This window comes from Salvia miltiorrhiza, chromosome 2 (assembly GCF_028751815.1).
Source record: "Salvia miltiorrhiza cultivar Shanhuang (shh) chromosome 2, IMPLAD_Smil_shh, whole genome shotgun sequence".
Taxonomy (NCBI): Eukaryota; Viridiplantae; Streptophyta; class Magnoliopsida; order Lamiales; family Lamiaceae; genus Salvia; species Salvia miltiorrhiza.
Genome location: NC_080388.1, coordinates 23857122 through 23884168, shown reverse-complemented (window position 1 = coordinate 23884168; position 27047 = coordinate 23857122). Strand labels below are relative to the sequence as shown.

The window sequence follows — 27047 nt, the reverse complement described above, 5'->3', positions numbered from 1 at the left end:
GCCGAGTTAGCTCTGCTATGCCGAGTCAGTCAGCTCTGCTCTGACTTGTGAGCTCTGCTCTGGATGTGAGCTCTGCTCTGGCGAGTTTTAGCTCTGCCCTAGCGAGTTTCCAGCTCTGCTCTGGCGAGCTTTTAGCTCTGCTCTAGCCGAGTCTTTTAGCTCTGCTCTGCTCTGGTGGCAGAGCTGTGATCGAGTGTATTAATTCCACTGATACTACACTTGAGATATTTTGTTTTTACCACATGCTCATTATCTTGAATGGCAAGTGGATAAGGAGGCTGGCAAGGGATTAGTATGTAGATTTATGAGGGAACCATGCATTAATTAGGAATAGTGCTTGTCCTTAATCACTCTTCCTTAACAAGGCAAGCATCCCACTTCTCCCTCACACTTCAACTCTCGGCCACCTTCAATCTCTCTTTTCCCTCTTCCGATTTTTTCTCCAAAGATCACCATTGATGCACCTCCAAAGCTTCCTAAACACACATCAAGATCAAAATCATCCACCAAATCAAGCTTAAACACTTCCAAATCTTGAAATTTCCAAGAGAACCGTGGAGCTTGATCATGAAGGATGAAAGAGAAAAACTTTGATCTTTGTTAATCTTGGGGTAAGTGATCTTTAGTTGCATAGATCTAGTTTCTATGATGTGCTATGTGAGTTTAAATGGAAGATTGAAGCATGAAAACTTACTCTCTTAGTTTTTTCTTAATTTTCGAAAGTTTGGAGGAAATTCATGAGTTCTTGAGTTGATTTGAAGACTTGAATGGTTATATGAGTTCTTGAGCATGCTAGGATGTTAAGTGATGGTTTAGATTGATGATTAGAAGTGATGAAATGAGTTGTGGTATGAGTTTTTTGTTGAGAGTTATGATGTTATATTCAAGTTAGAGATGTTTTTGAGATTTATGATTTTTGAGTTCAAATTGGAGAAATTTCGTAGGCCTACTGACCTACTGTGATCGACGGTTTTTCGATTTCCAATAGCTTTGAAAATTTTATAGCAAGTCCCTACATGAGTCTTGAGTACCCTGGTAAAATTTCAAGTCTTTTCAACGTCGTTTGATATTTCTTTAAAATTCAAAACTTAAACTGCACATTATTACCGAGAATTTCAGAAAATAGGGGAAAGAGTCTTTCATTTCAGTAGCTTCCTATGTGATCTAGCTTTCCAACTTTTTATGGTATCAACCTTATTGTGTTAGCTAGATATCCACCAAAGATGAGCCCAGTTTGACAACGTTTACTATTTTTGAAAAATTGTAACCTTCGGTTGCACAAAACTGCCAGAAATGGTAGATAATGGTAAAAACGTCATATCTCTCAAACCACTTGGATTTTTCGACTCTACTTTTTTTTAAATGAAACTAGACTCGAAGATCTTTCTTTCGGTATGAGTCTCGAGTCCAGGAGATGTCGGAGTCAGAACAGTTTAAATTTTGAAGTTGAGTCAGTGTAAAAACAGAGCATGTTTTGATGATGTTTGTTTGTGATTTCTTATGTGCCTTATGTGATTGTGTTACCTATGTGTTTGAATGAGATTAGACGAACCTTATATGAGAAATAAATCGAGACTTAGAGCCATGATTTTCTTGAAATCTATCCTTGAACTTAAGGATGTGAGATGAGTGGAGAGTTTATATAGAGTTGAGTAAAGAGATAGAATATGAGATAGAGTATGAGATAAGGCCTGAGAATTAGTCAATGAGTTCTAATCGAGATTCATTTTATGACATGAACTTTCGATGATGATGATGATCCCTGAAGACATGAGAAGAGCAAGGAAGTAAGTAACTCCACTTTGACGGGAGATTTTGAGTAAGGTCTTCAGGTGGGCAATATTTTGAGTATATGTTTATCATATGAGCTTTCTAAAATGATTTGATGATGTTATGAGATTAACAAATGTTTTTGAGATAAATGATGTTTGAGAACTGTTTGACTTGCCAATTTTTGATGTTGAGCTTGTATGTTTACCCTCTACTGATGAGATGAGACGAATTCGGTCCTGCCACAAGCGGGATTTTGTGCACAGAGGTGACTGTGAGCCGTCTTCAGGTCGGCCGGTCACGGTACTTGAGAGGGAGGCCTACTTCTCAGTACCTTAATTATAATGATGAGTTGTAGATGCGGTACATACATGTCGAGTACTTGTCTGCAGACACTTAATTATGATGTTTATGGTTAAAACTGCTTGCACAGGTTCTTTTAAGATATAATTCCTGTGTATTGCTGAATTGTGGCAAGTTCAATTTATAGCTCTATGAGCAGCTTTGTTTTTCGGCGATATGTCCACTGAGTATTTATGTACTCACGCCCTGCATGTATTTCTAAACGTGCAGGATAAGCGGAGGGGGAGTATGGTGCGGTGCTGGTGGAGAATGTTTCGGGTTGACGTTTTCTTTCTCTATCGTATGTCTGTTTTGTCGATAGAGTTTTGATATGAAGTTATGTTAAATACAGTTTGATGTTTAAGATACTTAATTTCCTTTGAAAATCAAGCAATACACTCACGGTTATATGTCTTCATACATATAATCGATTCGCCTTTTGCTGCGATACTCTGCATATTATTCTTCATTATGAAAAATGAGCTATACCCGTTTTGTTTTTGTTCGTGAAATTCCTGATAATCAAAAAGATATAACGATGTTGACGATTTTACCCTTGGATTCATTTATGATGATTTCCTTAACACCTTTTGATGTGAGCTTCCGCTTGATGTTTGACCTATACATCTTGTCTTTTATTCCTTTAAAATAGTCGTATCGATACTCGATCCCCGCTATTACTAATGTCGGAATCGGGCTGCGACAGAGTGGTATCAGAGCAGGTCGTCTGCTCTGAGTTAAATGCTTGATTGAGTTGAGCTTTTATTTGCTCTTATTTATGAGTTGAGTACTAGTTTAATTTGAGTTCTTAGACTGGTTTGAGAGTCGGTCGAAACAGAACCCCAGCACCCCATCTCCTCCGACTTATCGAGGTAAGAGCTTTTGATGTTTTCTTTTCCGCTTTCATGCCGAGTTTTGAGTTGACCCACTAATGAGTTATGTGAAGTTTGATGGCGGAACTATCTGAGCATGATGAGAACCATGAGTTGAGGAATATTTGGGAGTCATGTTGAGGCTAGTATAGCCGTTGCTCCACCGGACCAAATGAGAGAGAGAATGTTGATGATTGTGGTGGAATACCAAGTAAGTTTCATATCCACTTTTGAGGAAAACGATGTTTTTGTTTTCATGATGCAGCGTATTGTTGAAGAAGCAACGAAACGCTGGGTTAGAGAGTATGAGCCAGATAAGGACGATGCGCTAGGAGAGTTTCTAGCGCATTACCATCGATGCAGGTAGAGGGTTATTCCCTACGGAATCGACGGAGCGGAAGCTATCGATCTTCTGATTCCGCGGTTACCACCCACGTGGGGAGTTTGGGCGACAACATTCGTCCCCCTATTCGTGGGCACTACGTGGTTGGGAAGAGTGAGGTATGGTGACATTAGCGGTTTAATCGCGACGCTCGGCCATCATTATTTTGCATTCGGCGATTCCCCTGCACCGCCGTACGAAGTGCCCGCTGGGCTAGTCCAGGGTGGAGAGTTAGTGGTTGCACCCCCACTGCCAGATGAGCCTTACCCGGTTACACCACCACCCCCTAGTGAGTCGATGCCGATTATACCTGAGCAGACTGTTTCAGATCCGATAGTTTCGAGACGTATTCACCGGTTGTGGAGCACGATCCGTTTTCGTATTTGGCGATGATCACATATCCTAGCGCCGACTTACCATTATGGGAGTTGACCCCGGTGACGGCACCTTTACCAGTGCTACCTATCAGGTCAGCACCGCCGATTGGTTTTACAGAGCCTCTGATTCAGCGAATATCGGGGCCATCCGATTCGAGAGTTGCCCCAGTACTAGATTCCGATGTTTTGGCTTTACAGCCTTACACGCACCAGCTCCACTATGCACCTTATCGAGGCGCCCAAGAGGGAGGATCTCGACCTGCGAGGTCAGACGGCGATGAGGAGGATCCGGACGAGGAGACTCCGGATATGACAGTTGGACGCAGGCGAACCCAGCCTTTATGGCATCAAGTTGCGGACGACAGCACCGAGACATGGGTTTCTATTCCCGAGGTGCCGGTTTACTATCCGATGTATGATACGGATGTCGAGGATGAGCCGAGCGACGATAGCGCGTATCGGATCATAGACAAGTGTGAGGAGGAAGAGTCGGAGCCGAGTGAGGATGCTCCGACTGATGATGTTAGGAGTAGGATATCAGGTGACGACCGAGACTATCTAGAGATGTATATGAATATATATATAGTAGTTATGCATAGCCGATGTACATAGCTAGAAGCATAGTATAGAACATATATGACGCTTAGTCCCTATGATGCTTGCATAGCGAGAGCATCATTATAGTATAGGGCGTTTTGTACACAGAGAACCTTCGCTTTTGTGTAAGACCTCAAAAGAGAGGCAATTTTTTTCCTATGATATAGAGATGACAGTGATGACTAGAAAGCTTTATGTCACATCGTAGTTTTGAGATTGATAATTTGATGCATGATGTTAGATAAACGATAGAGATAACGAGAACTATGAGAATTCTATATGAGAAATATAGAATTGAGTTGAGATATAGAGAACTGAGATGAGAATTTAGAGATTTCATCGCGATTTATAGACACGACCCTAATAGGGCGAACGTATTATCGAGACCTCATGGGATGCATAGATACTATTGACCAATTGTACTTCGTAATAGAGGTATTTTCACCGGGACCGCGTTTAACATCGCTAAGAGTAATAATGAGAGTAGACTTATTGAGTTCCTATCCCGCTTGGTCATTTTTAAATTTTTCTGCATCCATTTGAACTCCTACATGAGATGAACTATTTGCTATTGAGAAATTTTTCCAGATCCACTGTGTTCGAGCCTGAGTCGTTTGTATTGGAAATCCTTACCCCTTGATTTAACAGTGGACAATTTATTCATTTTCCACCTAGTGGATTGCTTCTACTTCCAGTATTGATTTACTCCCATCATATTATATCTCAGTTTTTATCTTAGTTTCTGTTCTAGCTTTTGATCTTCCTTTGATTGTAACTTCTTCATTATCCTTGAGATAGCACTGGCTATTATGGAATCATTCCATTACTTGAGCTCGTCTTGTTCAAGATCAGACATTTTTATTCATCACATCCTAGTCCCTACCACATCCGACAAGAGTTAGGAATGTCTAGGTAACTAGGATGGCATAATCAAGAAGAGTATTTGGAAGAAAACACGAGTTATGGAAGCAGTCGTAGAATATTATTACGAGACGAGCACAACTGTTCGACTATGGATTTTCATATATTAGCCAAGTATGTAGAAAGCTAACCATTTCGAGGATGAGAAGAAGTAATGCTAAGCCAGAACAGGCAATAGCAGATTTAAGGAGATCGAGATGACAGATTAGAACAGATGACTTTTTCCACGATAGTAGACTGAGATGACGACTAGTATAGAAGTAGCATCGTCGTCGTAGTACGGGATGTATTATTTCCGTTATGCCCCGCAATTAGTAAGAGTTCTCGAAAGAGAAGATTTTCTTATATGTCTATACGACGATGATCAGAGAGTCTCTATGTTTGAGTAGAGTTTTGAGCTAATGTTACGATGATAGACATGAGATATGTCTTTGACGTTGAGTTATGAGAACTAAGGAAATAATATGATGTTGAGTAAGAGTCTTATGATTCGTGAGCAATGGGAATTAATTCTAAGGCTGAAATATGTCCCCTTAGACTTTTGCCGAGAAAGAAAAACCGATTGAAGAGAGAAATAGAGTTGATGATAAGAGATAAGGCAATAAAACCGTAGCTGAAAACGAACGTCAATTTTACGACTTGGTTCGGTATGCCACATATCAAGAAGAGATGGACAAGAAGATGTCAAAATTGTTTCGATCAGGTTTGAGATAAGAGGTACGAGACGATGTAACGAGTCGGAGTGCGGTTATGTGTACTGAAACATTAAATAAAGCATTGGAGATAGAACTGGCATTGTAGCCAGAGAAAGTGTTTTAAGCTTCAGCACCCCAAAACGGTTAAGAGCACTCGAACATTCAATCTATCTTTTTCTGGACGAGGGCAAGAAGGAAAGAGAAAATGGGACAAAATACCTGCTACACCTGTCGAGGGGACGGGCACTACTCAACTAGTGTCCGAATCGTCAGCAAAGTGGAAGCGGAGAACGACCGAGTCAGTTTCGGCCGCAGCTCAAAGCGATGGAAGGAGTCCTACCGCTACCGCCGCCATCGCGACAGCAGCTTGCCTATCAACCACGTCAGTAAGGAAGGCAGCCGCCAGCCCCGCAGGCGAATCAATCCCATCAACAGAGAGTGTTGCGCTTGAGCAGAAGGCTCAGGACAAGAATCGAAGAAATCTAGCAGAACCACTATGGTCTCACTCGTATGTCCTGACTTAGAATTCTAGCTAGAATCGATTAAGCTCAAGGCTAAAAACCTAAGGATGAATAGATATTATTTTGGGAATGGATTGGTTAGAGGAGAACCATGCGACGATACAATGCAAGGAGAGACGAATATCGTTTCATTTTTTTCAGGCCAAGAGCCTACTTGTTTATTGGCGTTGAGAGAAAATGAGAAAGCCGCCAATAATTTCGGCGCTTCAAGCCGAAAGCTTTTGCAGAGAAAGGATACAACAGCGTATGTTGTATACCTGAATCAGAGTGAGGAGTCCAAAACAAACATAGATGACGTACCAGTCATGCGAGAATACAAAGACATTTTTTTCTGAAGCTTTACCAGGATTACCCCAGATCGATAGCTCGAGTTTACATTTGATCTTGAGCCCGGAGCCGCACCGACGTCAAAGGCACCATATAGAATGGCCCCGGCAGAGTTGTAAGAGTGAAGCTGCAACTTCAAAAATTGCTAGATTTGGGCTTCATTCGACCTAGTGTTTCCCCGTGGGAAGCACCGATTTTTTTTTATTTAAAAAGAGGGACGGTAGTTTGAGGTTATGCATTGACTACCGCGAGTTGAATAAGGTGACACTGAAGAATAAGTATCCGTTATCTCGGATCAATGATTTATTCGATCAACTCCAAAAAGCGAGCACTTTTTCAAAGATTGACTTGAGAACGGGGTATCATCAGCTGAAGATAAGATCGGAAGATATTTCGAAGACGGCATTTCGTACGAGATACGGGTACTATGAATTCATAGTCATGCCTTTTGGATTGACGAATGCCCCTGCAGTGTTCATGGATCTCATGAACCGAGTCTTTCAAAAATACATGGACAAGTTCGTGTTAGTATTCATAGACGACATTCTGATTTACTCAAAGAGTAAACGAGAGCACGAAGAGCAGTTGAGAATCGTGTTAGAGAGATTGAGAGCTGAAAAGCTATATGCTAAGTTCAGCAAATGTAAGTTTTGGCTTAAAGAAATCAATTTCCTTGGCCATATCGTTTCTGCGAGAGGGATCAAAGTAGACCCAACAAAAGTTCAAGCGGTACAAGAGTGGAGAGCACCGACTACACCGCATGAAATCCGCAGTTTTCTGAGATTAGCAGGGTATTACCGAAGATTTATTGAGGGCTTTTCGAAAATCACTAAGCCATTGACGCACCTGCTAAATAAAGAAGTTAAATTTGAGTGGACGAACGAGTGTGAGTTGAGTTTTTCAGAGCTGAAGAAGAGAATTACCACTGCCCCAGTTTTAGTTGTTCCAAAGGCGAACAAAGAGTATGCAGTCTATACAGACGCATTAAAGAATGGACTAAGATGTGTACTGATGCATGATGGAAGAGTTATTGCAAGTGCCTCACGGCAACTCAAGCCACATGAGATGAATTATCCGACGCATGATTTAGAGTTAGCAGCCGTAGTGCATGCTTTGAAGATCTGGAGACACCATCTTTATGGAGTATGGTGTGAGATAAACACCGATCACAAAAAGTCTCAAATACTTCTTTGAGCAAAAAGATCAAGACATGTGACAGAGAAGATGGATAGAGTTGGTGAAAGATTACGATTGCGGGATAAATTATCACCCCGAAAGAGCTAACGATGTCGTTGATGTGTTGAGTAGAAAGAATCAAGGAGAGTTAGATTTTTCCTTAATCAAGAAGAAAACTTGATCAAAGAATTCCAGAGATTGAGATTGGAGGTAGTGATACCACCTCAAACGACGAAAATAGTGATTGTTACACTGAACGTTACATCTGACCTACGGTCAAGGATAATCACAACTCAAAGAGAGGATGAAAAGATGGAGAGGTTACGAATGAAGATTCGAACCGAGAAGATGGAGAATTATCAAGAAGCGACAGACAATGCCATATTATTTGATGGAAGAATGTGTGCCTGATAGAGAAGAGCTGAAAAATGAAATCATGAGTGAAGCTCATGACACCCCTTCCACAGCACACCTAGGAGGTACGAAGATGTACCAAGTTTTAAAAATGAAATTTTGGTAAAAATGAATGAAACGAGAGATAGTGCGATTGCACGGAGTACCAATGACGATTACAACGGATCGAGATTCCAGATTTTCTACACGTTTCTGGACAAGCATGCAAAAAGAGTTAGGTACTAAACTGAGTTTAGTACAGCCTTTCATCTGCAGACGGATGGACAGTCCGAAAGGACTATACAAGTTTTAGAAGACGTGATTAGCACTGTTGTGCTAGATAGAGGAAGTCAATGGGAGCAAGTTTTACCCCTGATCGAGTTTGCTTATTATAATAGTTTTCAATCAACTATTAACATGGCTCCAGACGAAGCCTTGTATGGACGAAAATATAGATCCTCGTTTTATTTGGGATGACGTTGGGGAGAGAAAAAGTGTTTGGACCAGAAGCTATTGAAGAGATGATCGCCATTGTGCGACAAATTCAACAGAGAATTAAAGAAGCACAAGATCGCCAAAAGTCTTATACAGACCCCAGACGAACAGAGATTCATTTTGATGTAGGAGACAAAGTCTTTCTGAAAGATTCCCCATCCAGAGGAGTGCATCGTTTGGGAGTTAGAGGAAAACTCAAACCGAGATATATATTAGACCCTAAAATATACTCAAGAAGGTAGGCCCTGTTGCCTATAGACTTGCGTTGCCTTCGAGCTTCGCGAACGTTCATAACGTTTTCCATGTTTCATAATTAAGAAAATACGTGTTTGATCCAAAACACGTCTTTCAGAAGTGTCCCTAGAGCCGGACTTGAGCTACGAAAAGAGGCCCGATACTATTCTGGATCGGAAGATCCAGCAGCTGAGAGACAAGTCAATTCCTTTGGTGAAAATCCAATGGAGACATCATGGGCAAGAGGAAGCAACATGGGAACTTAAAGAAAAGATGAAAGAGAAATATCCCGAGCTTTTTCCCGAAGATGAATAACTCAAATTTCGGGACGAAATTTTTTTTAAGGGGGGTAGGATGTAACCCCCCGTACTTTTATGAGTAGTAGTAGTGTCGAGACACTACAGAGAGTACTACGGTACTGAGATATGAGATTATAATGAGATGGAGTTATGATGATAAATAGAAATATTGAGCATTAGAGTTACACTATTTTGATGAGATGAGTTATTCTTCTAGATAGAGATATGAGTCTAATAAAATCAATGATAAAGATAGAGATGCTGATTGAATTGAGAGAAGAGCATAATTTATTTTTCCCGATGACGGATACAGAGGTATCTGTGAGTTTAATTGTCCTATTGCAAATAGGAACATCTGAAGAAGAATAGAGTTGAGATAAGTGAGTGAGAAACCCTATAGAAGGGAGAGTCGATCTGAGAGATGATTGCTGATTGCTTTAATAAGAATTGTATCCGTGTTTTATCTGAGATGGTTTGAGTGATTTTCTACGTGACTATTTGTTTACGATGATGTGAGTGTGATTTGTTTTGTGTTATCTTAACACGGATTATTTTCGAGATTTTGGAGAACGAGTTTATTTTTTTTTAAATCGGGAAATGGCATACAACCATTATTATTTTGCATATCAGTTATTTTTCATGAGAAATATTTTACTGAGATACATATAAATAAGTTTATGATGAGATGAGATATTCCAATAGTTTGAGCTATTGTATTTTTTTTGATGAGGTTAAAAATTCCTTTCCTTTCGATAAAATTGTGGCAGCTCAAGCGTAGCTGAGCTCTGCTCTGGAGGCAGAGCTGAAAACCGAGCTCTGCTCTCGAAGCAGAGCTGAAGTTGAACCGAGCTCTGCTCTGGAAGCAGAGCTGATGTTGAGCCGAGCTCTGCTCTGCTCTGACGACAGAGTTGAAAACCCGAGCTCTGCTCTGGTGACAGAGCTGAAATCGAGCTCTGCTCTGCCGAGTCAGCTAGCTCTGCTCTGCCAAGTCAGTTAGCTCTGCTCTGGCCGAGTTAGCTCTGCTCTGGTGAGTCAGCCGAGCTCTGCTCTGGCCGAGTTAGCTCTGCTCTGGTGAGTCAGCCGAGCTCTGCTCTGGCTGAGTTAGCTCTGCTCTGGTGAGTCAGCCGAGCTCTGCTCTGGCCGAGTTAGCTCTGCTCTGCCGAGTTAGTCAGCTCTGCTCTGACTTGTGAGCTCTGCTCTGGATGTGAGCTCTGCTCTGGATGTGAGCTCTGCTCTGGCGAGTTTTAGCTCTGCCCTAGCGAGTTTCCAGCTCTGCTCTGGCGAGCTTTTTAGCTCTGCTCTGGCCGAGTCTTTTAGCTCTGCTCTGCTCTGGTGGCAGAGCTGTGATCGAGTGTATTAATTCCACTGATACTACACTTGAGATATTTTGTTTTTACCACATGCTCATTATCTTGAATGGCAAGTGGATAAGGAGGCTGGCAAGGGATTAGTATGTAGATTTATGAGGGAACCATGCATTAATTAGGAATAGTGCTTTGTCCTTAATCACTCTTCCTTAACAAGGCAAGCATCCCACTTCTCCCTCACACTTCAACTCTCGGCCACCTTCAATCTCTCTTTCCCTCTTCCGATTTTTTCTCCAAAGATCACCATTGATGCACCTCCAAAGCTTCCTAAACACACATCAAGATCAAAATCATCCACCAAATCAAGCTTAAACACTTCCAAATCTTGAAATTTCCAAGAGAACCGTGGAGCTTGATCATGAAGGATGAAAGAGAAAAACTTTGATCTTTGTTAATCTTGGGGTAAGTGATCTTTAGTTGCATAGATCTAGTTTCTATGATGTGCTATGTGAGTTTAAATGGAAGATTGAAGCATGAAAACTTACTCTCTTAGTTTTTCTTAATTTTCGAAAGTTTGGAGGAAATTCATGAGTTCTTGAGTTGATTTGAAGACTTGAATGGTTATATGAGTTCTTGAGCATGCTAGGATGTTAAGTGATGGTTTAGATTGATGATTAGAAGTGATGAAATGAGTTGTGGTATGAGTTTTTTGTTGAGAGTTATGATGTTATATTCAAGTAAGAGATGTTTTTGAGATTTATGATTTTTGAGTTCAAATTGGAGAAATTTCGTAGGCCTACTGACCTACTGTGATCGACGGTTTTTCGATTTCCAATAGCTTTGAAAATTGTATAGTAAGTCCCTACATGAGTCTTGAGTACCCTGGTAAAATTTTAAGTCTTTTCAACTTTGTTTGATATTTCTTTAAAATTCAAAACTTAAACTGCACATTATTACCGAGAATTTCAGAAAATAGGGGAAAGAGTCTTTCATTTCAGTAGCTTCCTATGTGATCTAGCTTTCCAACTTTTTATGGTATCAACCTTATTGTGTTAGCTAGATATCCACCAAAGATGAGCCCAGTTTGACAACGTTTACGATTTTTGAAAAATTGTAACCTTCGGTTGCACAAAACTGCCAGAAATGGTAGATAATGGTAAAAACGTCATATCTCTCAAACCACTTGGAGTTTTTGACTCTACTGTTTTTTAAATGAAACTAGACTCGAAGATCTTTCTTTCGGTATGAGTCTCGAGTCCAGGAGATGTCGGAGTCAGAACAGTTTAAATTTTGAAGTTGAGTCAGTGTAAAAACAGAGCATGTTTTGATGATGTTTGTTTGTGATTTCTTATGTGCCTTATGTGATTGTGTTACCTATGTGTTTGTATGAGATTAGACGAACCTTATATGAGAAATAAATCGAGACTTAGAGCCATGATTTTCTTGAAACCTATCCTTGAACTTAAGGATGTGAGATGAGTGGAGAGTTTATATAGAGTTGAGTAAAGAGATAGAATATGAGATAGAGTATGAGATAAGGCCTGAGAATTAGTCAATGAGTTCTAATCGAGATTCATTTTATGACATGAACTTTCGATGATGATGATGATCCCTGAAGACACGAGAAGAGCAAGGAAGTAAGTAACTCCACTTTGACGGGAGATTTTGAGTAAGGTCTTCAGGTGGGCAATATTTTGAGTATATGTTTATCATATGAGCTTTCTAAAATGATTTGATGATGTTATGAGATTAACAAATGTTTTTGAGATAAATGATGTTTGAGAACTGTTTGACTTGCCAATTTTTGATGTTGTCCACTGAGTATTTATGTACTCACTCCCTGCATGTATTTCTAAACGTGCAGGATAAGCGGAGGGGGAGTATGGTGCGGTGCTGGTGGAGAATGTTTCGGGTTGACGTTTTCTTTCTCTATCGTATGTCTGTTTTGTCGATAGAGTTTTGATATGAAGTTATGTTAAATAGAGTTTGATGTTTAAGATACTTAATTTCCTTTGAAAATCAAGCAATACACTCACGGTTATATGTCTTCATACATATAATCGATTCGCCTTTTGCTGCGATACTCTGCATATTATTCTTCATTATGAAAAATGAGCTATACCCGTTTTTTTTTGTTCGTGAAATTCCTGATAATCAAAAAGATATAACGATGTTGACGATTTTACCCTTGGATTCATTTATGATGATTTCCTTAACACCTTTTGATGTGAGCTTCCGCTTGATGTTTGACCTATACATCTTGTCTTTTATTCCTTTAAAATAGTCGTATCGATACTCGATCCCCGCTATTACTAGTGTCGGAATCGGGCTGCGACAGAGTGGTATCAGAGCAGGTCGTCTGCTCTGAGTTAAATGCTTGATTGAGTTGAGCTTTTATTTGCTCTTATTTATGAGTTGAGCACTAGTTTAATTTGAGTTCTTAGACTGGTTTGAGAGTCGGTCGAAACAGAACCCCAGCACCCCATCTCCTCCGACTTATCGAGGTAAGAGCTTTTGATGTTTTCTTTTCCGCTTTCATGCCGAGTTTTGAGTTGACCCACTAATGAGTTATGTGATGTTTGATGGCGGAACTATCTGAGCATGATGAGAACCATGAGTTGAGGAATATTTGGGAGTCATGTTGAGGCTAGTATAGCCGTTGCTCCACCGGACCAAATGAGAGAGAGAATGTTGATGATTGTGGTGGAATACCAAGTAAGTTTCATATCCACTTTTGAGGAAAACGATGTTTTTGTTTTCATGATGCAGCGTATTGTTGAAGAAGCAACGAAACGCTGGGTTAGAGAGTATGAGCCAGATAAGGACGATACGCTAGGAGAGTTTCTAGCGCATTACCATCGATGCAGGTAGAGGGTTATTCCCTACGGAATCGACGGAGCGGAAGCTATCGATCTTCTGATTTCGCGGTTACCACCCACGTGGGGAGTTTGGGCGACAACATTCGTCCCCCTATTCGTGGGCACTACGTGGTTGGGAAGAGTGAGGTATGGTGACATTAGCGGTTTAATCGCGACGCTCGGCCATCATTATTTTGCATTCGGCGATTCCCCTGCACCGCCGTACGAAGTGCCCGCTGGGCCAGTCCAGGGTGGAGAGTTAGTGGTTGCACCCCCACTGCCAGATGAGCCTTACCCGGTTACACCACCACCCCCTAGTGAGTCGATGCCGATTATACCTGAGCAGACTGTTTCAGATCCGATAGTTTCGAGACGTATTCACCGGTTGTGGAGCACGATCCGTTTTCGTATTTGGCGATGATCACATATCCTAGCACCGACTTACCATTATGGGAGTTGACCCTGGTGACGGCACCTTTACCAGTGCTACCTATCAGGTCAGCACCGCCGATTGGTTTTACAGAGCCTCTGATTCAGCGAGTATCGGGGCCATCCGATTCGAGAGTTGCCCCAGTACTAGATTCCGATGTTTTGGCTTTACAGCCTTACACGCACCAGCTCCACTATGCACCTTATCGAGGCGCCCAAGAGGGAGGATCTCGACCTGCGAGGTCAGACGGCGATGAGGAGGATCCGGACGAGGAGACTCCGGATATGACAGTTGGACGCAGGCGAACCCAGCCTTTATGGCATCAAGTTGCGGACGACAGCACCGAGACATGGGTTTCTATTCCCGAGGTGCCGGTTTACTATCCGATGTATGATACGGATATCGAGGATGAGCCGAGCGACGATAGCGCGTATCGGATCATAGACAAGTGTAAGGAGGAAGAGTCGGAGCCGAGTGAGGATGCTTCGACTGATGATGTTAGGAGTAGGATATCAGGTGACGACCGAGACTATCTAGAGGTTGTCTTTTATTCCTTTAAAATAGTCGTATCGATACTCGATCCCCGCTATTACTAGTGTGGGAATCGGGCTGCGACATTTAGAGCAAGACTTATCAATAAGCTGAATTGTCTTGTTAGTTGGCTTCAAATCCCCCAGTTGCAACTTCCTATACACTTTGAGAGGCCTGACATTTATGCTTGCTCCGGTGTCACACATCACTTTCTCAAACAGTGACTTTCCAATCTTCACAGGAATATTGAAGCTGCCTGGATCTTCTCTCTTTGGAGCCAACTGATACTCCTTCACTGCGAGCACCTCCTCAAATTCATTGAATGCTCTCTTCTTTTCCATCACAGCCTTCACAATTTACACCTCATTTGGCTTGTTTCTCAAGATCTCCACGGAAGGAATATTCACAGCCAACTTCTTAAATGTCTCCAAAAATTTCTCATCCATCTTCGGCTTTGCCATGCTATTCGGGAAGGGTGCTACAGGCTTGTACTCTGGCTTGGGAAACGTAGGAGTAGGAATAGGCTTCTTAACAGCAGAGGTATTCGACGATACCTTAGAAGTAGGCGGCGAATCGCACACAATCGTCTCCAGGTCATCCTCCTCCATAATCTCTACATTTTTTTCCTTTCCACTCTTGCCGTCCCGCTGCTCTGTATGATCCCGCTGCTCTTCATCCTCAACTGAATTATCAACCACCCGTATGGAATGACATTGCTGATTTTGCTGAGGCTGTTGATGTTGGCTCTTCGGATTGAACTGAGTGTTGCTAGGAAACTTTCCTGGTGTGTGCTGCGCAGCTGCTTGGTTGGCCATCTGACCAACTTGACTCTCCAACATCTGCACTTGTTTAGACAGTGATGAAACATGATTTCCTATTTGACTCACTTGGGTCTCCATGTTGGTCTTCCACGCACCTACATTCATTTCCAAACCACCTATCTTTCCCAACACCTGCTTCATCATGTCTTCCATCGAATCTTTCTTTGGCTCATTGATAACTCCTCCGCTAGACACAGAAAATCCAGGTGGAGGCTGCAAAGCATTGTTCGGATTGCCGTAAGAAAGGTTAGGATGCGGGCGTGCTCCTGGCTGGAACTGCTGCTGACCCTGTTGAAATTGTTGATTTCTGCCATACATTCCTGGTTGTCCTTGCTGGAAATTCACATAATTTCTGCCATTCACAAAATTGACATCTTCCATGCTTGACGGGTCTATCACAGCTTGCTCATGACGTCCAACATTCAACTCACCAAGTTTTGTAGTCAACTCTGCCAGCTGTGTAGCCATTGCTGTCTGTTGTGTAGCCATCGCTGCTTGTTGAGTAACCATTGCTGCAATAGGATCAGAACTAGAAGTAGCTGCAACCTTTTTCAATTGTATTCGCTCAGATGGCCATTGGTAGCTTGTGGAAGCCATACTGTCAATAATGTTCCATGCGTCAGAACTACTTTTCTGGAGTAGAGAGCCACCTGCAGCTGTATCCATGTGCATCCTTGTACGCTCCCCGCAGGCATTGTAGAACATTATCACAAGCGTGCCCTCATCGAATCCATGGCCTGGGCACTTTCTGAGCTTCTCCTGATATCGCTCCCAGGTTTCCGCTAGCTTTTCTCTATCGTACTGTTGAAACTGCACGATGTCCATCTTCAATTTCAGCGTAAGGCCAGGCGGATGAAACTTGCGTAGGAACGCATGAGCTAAATCTTCCCACACGATATTATTTCCCAGCTGCAGCGTATGATACCACGACTTCGCCTTATCCCACAGTGAAAAGGGAAAAAGACGAAGACGGATAATGTCATCAGGGACACCATTCATCTTCACCGTGCTACACAGCTCCAGGAAATGCGCCAGGTGCGCATTAGGGTCTTCGATCGCCTGTCCACCATATTGGCTCTGTTGGACCATCGTGATCAAACCCGTTTTCAGCTCAAAGTTGTTGACGTTCACTCGTGGGGGCTCCTGGTACACATACTGTGGTATGAACGCTTCATTGATGGCTGGTTGTTTCTGAGCCTCTCTCGTCTCCTGTGCATCAAGCAGCTTCTTCAATTGCTCTTGCAGAGCTCGAATTTGGATTTGCTCAGGAGTAGCCATCGTATCTGTCTCAAATTGATCGTTCTGCTTCTTTAGATTGCGCAGGGTCTTGTCGATTTCAGGGTCAAACTCAACGAGAGGATTCCCGTGAGATCTTGTGTTCATATGCAACCTACAGAAACACAACTTATAAAAGTTAGAAAAGAAAAATAAAAACAAATAAAACTTGCAGTACTATTAAGTCCTATTGGAAATATTAAAGCAAAATCTAAACAGTCCCCGGCAACGGCGCCAAAAAGTTGATCACTATTTTATTAGCAACAAAAATACCGCAACTAACACGGTGTAATCGTAGCACAGAAATAGCAAGCAGAGTATCGTATCCACAGAGACTGTAAAACGAAATTACTTTATCTATCTCCTAAACAGACTCTCACAGTATGCAGGTAAACGAAAACAGGAAGGTTTAATTGACTTATACTAAAACGCAATTAACAATAATTAAAAACACGTAGGAAAATTCGAATATTAAAAGACAACTGATCCTAGGGTAGTAAATTCATTAACTAAATCCACATAATAAATCTATTAATCCTATGTACCAGTTGAAGGAATATTAAATTGAATTAATACTCGATTGCCCGATGATCGTTTCTTGGTTATTATTAATTTGCCATACAACGATTAATTCCTAACATGCTCCTATGAATTTAACAGCTGCACTTAGGTGTTAGGAAATACTTACTTGAGAATTGGATGCACAGATGATTGACGATCGCGTTGAATGATTCAGACTCCAGCTCTGATCTTCTCGACTGTATCCCGCTCAATTCCCAACGTTGGATGGACAACGAGCTATGAGAACTCCCAAGACAGAATGGCACCTCACGATTTTCTGCGCCTCCCTCTGCTCTCAAACCCTAATATTTTATCAGTGTATTTTCCTGAGAGCTGACAGCTGTATTTAATAATACAGAAATAAGGAGGAGGCGCCAATTACAGTGCTAGGGCCGAAAATTCTGTCTTCATGGGCTAGGAGACATTGGGCCAGCCCAGGGACCAGATACAAGGAATAAAGATGGGCCTCAAATAAATTAATTCATCCATGGTCAGCCCAGACCATAATTAATTTATAAATATCAGTTCATTCCACTAGAGAACCGATACTGACTTACCCCTTTATTGCCGGTGATGAGTCGGGGCTTGTATTTAGACTTATTAAATCTCCGTATTTAAAATATCCGACATCCATTAATTAATTAGAGCTCTGACAGCTTAAATTAATTAATCTCTTAATAATTCCTTAAGCAGTACCACTCAATCTTTATTATTACGCCTGAACTTAATCAACCTGCAGGGTTTAGCGTAATAAACCTTATTGAGCTCCTTAAGGGGATGTCATTATCCTATACCGGATACGGGTACTAATACAGATAATCAAATATCATATATTAACTGCTATCACCCAAGATACAGAGTACTCGAGTTAGTATTTAACTCTCGCTCATAGTAAGTCAAAGTGATATACGAATTAACATATATATCTGAATACTTATTAGTATTAAGATTTATAAGTCACCGAGATCTTGATTCTTCACTTAAGTCAGATAGAAGAATACATCTCAAACTGTGGTCCTATCAATACGTAATGACGTACCAGTATAGACAAGTAGCCAAGACAAACTACTTCCATCTATACTGCAGCCTAAACCAATAACTTGTCCTAGAGTTATTTCGGCTGTGATCATATTATATCTCTTAAGGTTATTCCAATTATATGGTCTTCTGTGATCTACAACACACCATATAATCTACTTATACAGAGATAAAGAACATACATATGCAATCATGAACACAATCAGATAGGAGATAAGAATAGTGAATAACAGGAATCATTGTATACAAGCATAAAGTTCTTGCTTTCAGTATACAAATCCAACAATCTCCCACTTATACTAAAGCAAAACTTTTAGTATACAATGTGTCTAAATACTAGCTATTACAAGACTTCACTTCATCTCTCCCACTTATACTGAAAGTTTTTCTCTAAGTGGGTGGCATCAACCGCAATCCCATCCCTCGAGCATGCTTCTCATAGGTCTTTTGCGGTAAGCTTTTCGTGAAAGGATCAGCTAGGTTCTCCAATGTATCAATCTTCTCTACTAGCACATCTCCTCTGTTTACGATTTCTCGTATGATGTGGTACTTTCTCTCTATGTGTTTTGACGCCTTGTGGCTCCTGGGTTCCTTAGAATTTGCCACTGCACCCGAGTTATCACAATAAATTATGATACTCTTAGGCAAATTAGGGACCACTCCTAGATCCAAGAGGTAGTTCCGGAACCATACAGCCTCCTTAGCAGCTTCCGAAGCAGCTACATACTCGGCTTCCATGGTGGAGTCTGCAATGCACTTCTGCTTTGCACTCCGCCATGATACGGCTCCACCTCCCAAGGTAAACACATAACCAGAGGTAGATCTCTTCTCATCCCGGTCAGCCTGGAAATCCGAATCGGTGTAACCCAAAGGAAATAGACTGTCTGACTGGTAAACTAGCCTATAATCTCGAGTCCTCTTCAGGTACTTGAGAATATGCTTTACCGCAGTCCAGTGTCCTTGTCCAGGGTTCGACTGATATCTTGCAACCATGCCAACGACATAGCAAATATCAGGTCTCGTGCAGAGCATCGCATACATGAGGCTACCTACGGCGGAAGCATAGGGTATCTTCCTCATCTCCTCAACCTCACTAGGCGTCTTAGGACACATGTCCTTAGACAGAGGAATGCCATGTCTAAAAGGTAGCAAGCCTTTCTTGGCATTCTGCATGCTAAAACGAGCAATCACAGTATCAATGTAAGACGCTTGAGATAAGCTCAACATCCTTTTCTGGCGATCACGAACGACCTTGATCCCCAGGATGTACGCTGCATCTCCTAAGTCTTTCATTTGAAACTGTTCGGATAACCACTTCTTTATGTCCGATAATAGCTCAACATTGTTGCCAATGAGGAGGATATCATCTACATAAAGTGCAAGGAAAACCACGTCACCATTGGCATCTAAACGGTACACGCAACTCTCGTTCTCACAACGAGTAAATCCATAGGATTTAATGACCTCGTCAAAACGTTTGTTCCATGACCTCGAAGCTTGCTTAAGTCCATAAATGGACTTCTTAAGCTTCCACACAAGATGCTCTTCGCCCTTCTTCACAAACCCTTCAGGTTGCTGCATATAGATGTCCCTTCCTTCTTCAAGGAAACCGTTTAGGAAAGCGGTCTTGACATCCATTTGCCAAATCTCAAGGTTCATGTGGGCTGCTATGGCAAGGAGTATTCGGATAGACTTAAGCATGGCAACCGGCGAAAAGGTCTCATCATAATCTATACCCTGTTCCTGGGTATAACCTTTCGCCACCAGTCTAGCTTTAAAAGCTGCGACTTCGCCATCCGAATCTCTCTTTCTCTTGTATACCCACCTACTACCTATAGCTAGGAAGCCATCTGGTAGTTCGGTCTTCTCGTATACATCCATAGCACCCATGGATTCTATTTCAGAAACCATGGCCTCGTACCAAGAATCTGCATCTTGATCTTTCATCGCTTGTCTATAGTTATCAGGGTCGACATCCTTCTGTTCATCAACAGGGAGTAGATCCGAAGATTCTCCCAAGAACATAAATCGATCGGGTTGAACTACAACCCTCCCACTACGACGAAGCGGTGGTGGTACAGTTGTGACAATGGTTTGTGCAGGGTCTTGTGGTGCATTCACTTGCACACTTGGCTGGGGTGATGGAATCGCCTGTCCATTGCCTTCGATTTCTTGAAGGACAATCTCGGACTTAGACTTGTGATTACTTTCATAATCGTGTTCCAAGAATCGTGCGTTGGTGCTAACAACCACTTTCTGATCCTTCGGATTATAAAAGTAACCACCTTTCGTTTCCTTAGGGTATCCTATAAACAGCATTAGTTCGCATCTCGGCTCCAATTTCCTCGCTTCCTTGTCTAGCACGTATGCAGGACAACCCCATATCTTTATATGATTCAAGCTGGGCTTACGCCCTGACCATAACTCAATAGGAGTTTTAGGAACCGATTTGGACGGTACCCGATTCAGCAAATAAACCGCTGTTTCCAAGGCATATCCCCAAAACGAAATAGGCAATGATGCATAGCTCATCATAGATCGTACCATTTCCATAAGAGTTCTGTTTCTTCTCTCCGCTACACCGTTCTGTTGGGGAGTACCCGGTGCAGTCAATTGGGATGTAATCCCAAGATCTGACAAGTATTGCAGAAACTCGTTCCCGAGGTATTCGCCACCGCGATCAGACCGCAATGACTTGATAGATTTACCCGTTCTCTTCTCCACCTCCGCCTTGAATTCTTTGAATTTCTCAAAGCATTCAGACTTGCGTTGAAGTAGGTAAATATACCCATACCTTGAGTAATCGTCAATGAAAGTGACGAAATACTCGTATCCTCCACGAGCTCTAGTGGACATCGGTCCACACAAGTCAGAGTGAATCAATTCTAACACATCCGAGGCCCTATTCCCCTTTGCCTTAAAAGGCCTTGCCGTCATCTTTCCCTCTATACAGGATTCGCAGGTTCTAAATGGCACAGCTTGAAAGTCTTTCAAGATTCCATTTGAAACGAGCCTTTGGATCCTATTTAGATTGATGTGGCCTAATCTTAGGTGCCAAGTATGTGTATATTGTTCATGAGAGTAATATTTTCTCTTATTAGGATTTGGAAGAATTTGTGATGTAGATGCAACATGGACAGAGTTATTCATTGGACATGTAATAGTATAGAGAGAGTTGTTCAAAATTCCAGAACAAATAATCTTGTTATCTCTCATGATAGAGACACCCCCATCAAAAGTAACAGAATATCCATTCAAAAACAACTTTGAAACAGAAATTATGTTCCGCCGAAACTCCGGCACATATAAAATATCTCTCAAAACTAAAATGTCATCACCAAAACATAAAGATAAATCTCCAATAGCAACAGCTGCGACCTTCGACGCATTGCCCATGGAGATGGTGATCTCATCACTTGCCAGCTCCCTTGTTGGGTTGAACCCCTGCAAGGTGTAACAAACATGGTCAGTTGCCCCCGTATCCACTACCCACGAATGAGTAGAAAACGAAGCTAAACATGTTTCTGTTACTAAAACTTGTGACGTACCTTGTCCCTTTGCCTTGAGCACTGGACAATCTTTCTTCCAATGCCCAACCTTGCCGCACTTGAAGCACTTTCCCTTGGCTGTCGGCTTGTTCACGCCGCCGCTAGGGCCATCAACCTTGGCTTTACCGCTCCCACTAGCCTCATGGTCATGCTTGCCCTTTGGACCTTTCCACTTCTTTTTCCCGCCTTTCGACGAAGAAGTAGATCCCTTGGCAGCAACAAGGACCTCTTTCCCATTGCGCGTGCCCATGACCCCCTCTGCCGAAACTAGAGCATTCAACAACTCATTAAGAGTATAGTTGGCCTTGCTCATAACGACATTGAGACGGAAATGCTCAAAAGTCTTGGGGAGAGTATTGAGGATGATATCGACCTTGGCTTCGCCTTCGATACCCCCTCCTAGCAGATCAAGCCTGTCAAACAGATTTGTCATATGCATGACATGATCGTGCACCGAGCTGCCCTCGCTCATTTTACAAGACAAGATTTCTCTCATCAAGTTAAAACGAGCAGACCTCTCGGACTCCCCATAAACCTCACTGAGGTTTAACATGATGGTCGCTGCGTCATCCATGACCTGATGCTGGAGTTGCAAATTTTGCGACATAGTCATCATAATATAGCACTTGGCCATATTATTCGACTTGTGCCACCTTTTATGCGCCTCACGTTCCGCATCAGTCGACTCATCAGTTAAGGCCGCGGGACGTGGAGTGGTAAGCACAAAACTGTGCTCATCAGCGTCAAGAATATACATAATATGGCGTTTCCATTCAGTGTAATTTGGACCGGTGAGAGGATTGTTGGCTAGAATGTTAATAATCGGAGACATAGACATATCTGAAAGTAAACAAATAAACATGTAAGAACATGAAACGCATATAGTTCGTAACAGTAATATTGTAACCTTTTGATAAAACAATATTAATGAAACCTCCAACGGCTCAAAGAATCCCATGTGCAAGCCACGTTGGGTGGACGTTTACACATGAACTCCTCAACCAGACTATTTACCTAGTCATTTAATTTCCATCCATGTCAACTTAACCTTTTGACAAAGGAAATTAATAGTTGGCACCTTAACTAGACCATATCATCATCAAGAAGGGACTCCTTTGGGAGTTGTACATTGTACTTGATATGATATCTAAGCAATGACCACATTTTAACCTTGAAAATTAAATTCTCGAAATTAGCATACTCACTAGGACCATGCCGCTTTCAATTTAATTTTCTTGGTTATCTTATTTAATTCCATTCTCCAAAGTACTTGTGAAAATTACACAAGTAAGCCACGTTGGGTGGACGTTTACTGCATAACTCCCACTACTTTAATGGTTTAAATATTTTTTATAGAAACCTCTTCTGACAAACTTATGAAAAACAAATATGAAGTAAGCCACGTTGGGTGGACGTTTACTCATATTGCTAATCACTTTGTCTAGAGACCGCATGTGGAGGTCTAAAATAATTTTTAATTACTATAAAAATTATTAAACTGCTTAGTCTTTTTCTTTCAAAAGGTTTGTTCATGCTCAAGCACATAAACCTAAACATGCTTCTCTAGAACGCAACATGTAAATCATGCTCGCAGAATTCTAAAACATGCTTAAGAAAACGGCAAACCTACTAACATGCTCGTCTAAGCGCAATTAATAAACAAATATTAACAAGCAAAGACGTGCAAAAGGCAGGTAAAGAGCATAAGGGATTAACAACCACGACATGCAAAGAACAGTAATAAAAGAATTAAAATTCTTCGTGACCCATTCGTGGAAACCCAACATCTATTCTATTACAAAATAAAATAGAAAAACAAGCCCAAAACTGAAGATAAAACTCGGCCCGAACACATGGGCCCGTCAAGCTAGGGTTTGGGCCCCCTAGGGTTTGAAAACGCAGCCACCTAGGGTTTGAAACCCTAGGCGCCGCCGCCTCCCTGCACAGCCGCCCCATCGCGCGCGGCAGACCGGCGTATGCCGCACCAGCAGCCCGGCGAGCGAGCAGCCCAGCGGCAGCAGCCTCTGCGCGGCACCAGGGCGAACAGCAACAGTCGGCAGCAGCCTCCGCGCGCCTCCAGCGCGCCTCCAGCGCGCGCACAGCGGCAGCAGACGCCGGCGCTCTCAGCGGCAGCAGCTCCAGCAGGCATCCCGGCGTGGACAGCAGCAGCGGCAGCAGCGGCAGTGCGCCGCCCGCTGGGCGCGCCAGCGCGCGAAGCGCGCAGGCGCGGCCCCGAGCGCGCACAGCCCCTGCCGGCTGCAGCCTCCTTCCCTGCCCGACCCGCACAGCAGCAGCCCGCCCGCCTCGCCTCGCATCGAGCAACAGCAGCAAGGGCGCACGGCGCCTGCCCAGGCGCGCGGCGCTCAGCGCGCGCGCAGCCCTTGGCGCCGGCGGCCTTGCTCGCTCCGTGCCCGTTGCTCCTCCTTACACCTTCCTCGTCGTTGATTCGTCGTCGTCCTCGTCTCGTTCTTCAATTTTACAGATTTACAACGGAAAAAAAAATACAATTGAAATCCTAATCTAACCACGGATTTTCTCGTGGTGAAAAACGATTACAACGTCAAACGACGTATCCCACGAATCAACGAATCACGAAGAACAACAGCAGTTAAAAACAACGCACATTATTAATCGTACACAAATTAATAATAGAGCCAAGAAATTAATCCTGGGCTCTGATACCAATTGAAGGAATATTAAATTGAATTAATACTCGATTGCCCGATGATCGTTTCTTGGTTATTATTAATTTGCCATACAACGATTAATTCCTAACATGCTCCTATGAATTTAACAGCTGCACTTAGGTGTTAGGAAATACTTACTTGAGAATTGGATGCACAGATGATTGACGATCGCGTTGAATGATTCAGACTCCAGCTCTGATCTTCTCGACTGTATCCCGCTCAATTCCCAACGTTGGATGGACAACGAGCTATGAGAACTCCCAAGACAGAATGGCACCTCACGATTTTCTGCGCCTCCCTCTGCTCTCAAACCCTAATATTTTATCAGTGTATTTTCCTGAGAGCTGACAGCTGTATTTAATAATACAGAAATAAGGAGGAGGCGCCAATTACAGTGCTAGGGCCGAAAATTCTGTCTTCATGGGCTAGGAGACATTGGGCCAGCCCAGGGACCAGATACAAGGAATAAAGATGGGCCTCAAATAAATTAATTCATCCATGGTCAGCCCAGACCATAATTAATTTATAAATATCAGTTCATTCCACTAGAGAACCGATACTGACTTACCCCTTTATTGCCGGTGATGAGTCGGGGCTTGTATTTAGACTTATTAAATCTCCGTATTTAAAATATCCGACATCCATTAATTAATTAGAGCTCTGACAGCTTAAATTAATTAATCTCTTAATAATTCCTTAAGCAGTACCACTCAATCTTTATTATTACGCCTGAACTTAATCAACCTGCAGGGTTTAGCGTAATAAACCTTATTGAGCTCCTTAAGGGGATGTCATTATCCTATACCGGATACGGGTACTAATACAGATAATCAAATATCATATATTAACTGCTATCACCCAAGATACAGAGTACTCGAGTTAGTATTTAACTCTCGCTCATAGTAAGTCAAAGTGATATACGAATTAACATATATATCTGAATACTTATTAGTATTAAGATTTATAAGTCACCGAGATCTTGATTCTTCACTTAAGTCAGATAGAAGAATACATCTCAAACTGTGGTCCTATCAATACGTAATGACGTACCAGTATAGACAAGTAGCCAAGACAAACTACTTCCATCTATACTGCAGCCTAAACCAATAACTTGTCCTAGAGTTATTTCGGCTGTGATCATATTATATCTCTTAAGGTTATTCCAATTATATGGTCTTCTGTGATCTACAACACACCATATAATCTACTTATACAGAGATAAAGAACATACATATGCAATCATGAACACAATCAGATAGGAGATAAGAATAGTGAATAACAGGAATCATTGTATACAAGCATAAAGTTCTTGCTTTCAGTATACAAATCCAACACCAGTTTAATCCAGTTATGATGAAAGATCACTTAATTAATCAATCACTCTCGCTAGAGCAGCAACGATCGTAGATTAGTAAATTATCTATCTCCGTTAGGTCTCAAGAAAATCTACTAACTCCCAATAGCTCCTAAGAATAGCTCCCTATGATCCACCTATCTCCGCTAGGTCTCAAGGTTAAAATCATATCATACATTCCTGAATCCGCTAAACAGTTATCTCCGCTAGGTCTCAAACCGAATAGCTAAACATGCAAACTATTGGCCAAATAATTCACAAGAAATTAAGCACCAGGAATTATGAATCATAAACTGGAAGGCACAAAGGTATTAACAAATAAATCACATAAATTCAATCAACTATTTACAAACCCTAGAATCAGCTAAAGAACTAGCTAGACATGCTAAAATAAAACATAAACATAATTAAATAGAAAGCAATTATAAAAACTAAATTGTATAAAAACCGAATGAAAAACGATTGTAGCGGCTTGAATCTTCAGTCTTGATCCAAGCTTTGAAAACTAGAAAACAATGAAATTCTGAAAGCTAGAAAACTGAAAAATAAAATCTGGGAACTGAAAAACTAAAGCTCGGAACCCGGAATAGGTACAAGGAAGACCTATATATAGTATCAGGGTAAAACTACAGAGTTTGAGCTCGAAAAGGACTTTAAAAACGAAATAAAACGCAAAATAACGGGCTGACGGCGACCCCGCGGCGGGCAGGCGGCGGTCGCCGGCTTCTTCACTAAAATCCCTCTTTACGCGGCGGCCGCCCGGCGGGCGCCGCTCGATCGCCAGCCACGCCGATTTCTCGGCGGGCTGAGCGGCGGGCGCCGGCTGGGTCGCCGGCTGCTGCACAATTTTTCCTCTTCTGCCGGCGGTCGCCGGCTGATCGCCGGAAACGGACGTTTCCTCCTTTTTTTCGAGCTCTTCAAGCTCGTTTCGTCAATTTATGCATCCGGAACACTTGTAACTTGATATTTGGATCTTCAACATCCATATGTAGCTTTCAAAACTCTCAAACCTATAGCAAAATGACCAAAACCATACCCAAAAGCAATATCACAAAAGAATATGAAACTTAAACCAAATGATATCACAACCAAGCATAATTCTAGCACTTTGAACATTTAAACACTCCTAAAAACAATGCAAAATGAGTGTTTATCAAGAGCGGGCCGCCCCAAGATGATGTTGTACGTGGGTTTCGGAGCGTCTATGATCAAGAATCTGACTGTTCTGGTTTTATA

At 42.1% G+C, this 27047-nt stretch overlaps 1 long non-coding RNA gene across 1 annotated transcript; it reads left to right on the top strand.

Moving 5' to 3' along the window:
* Nucleotides 1–1754: 1754 nt before the first annotated feature.
* LOC131007783 (uncharacterized) lies at nucleotides 1755–2613 on the top strand. The gene is made up of 2 exons (XR_009096279.1): nucleotides 1755–1832; nucleotides 2344–2613. It is a non-coding gene; the product is annotated as an uncharacterized LOC131007783 (long non-coding RNA).
* The last annotated feature ends 24434 nt before the right edge of the window (nucleotides 2614–27047 follow it).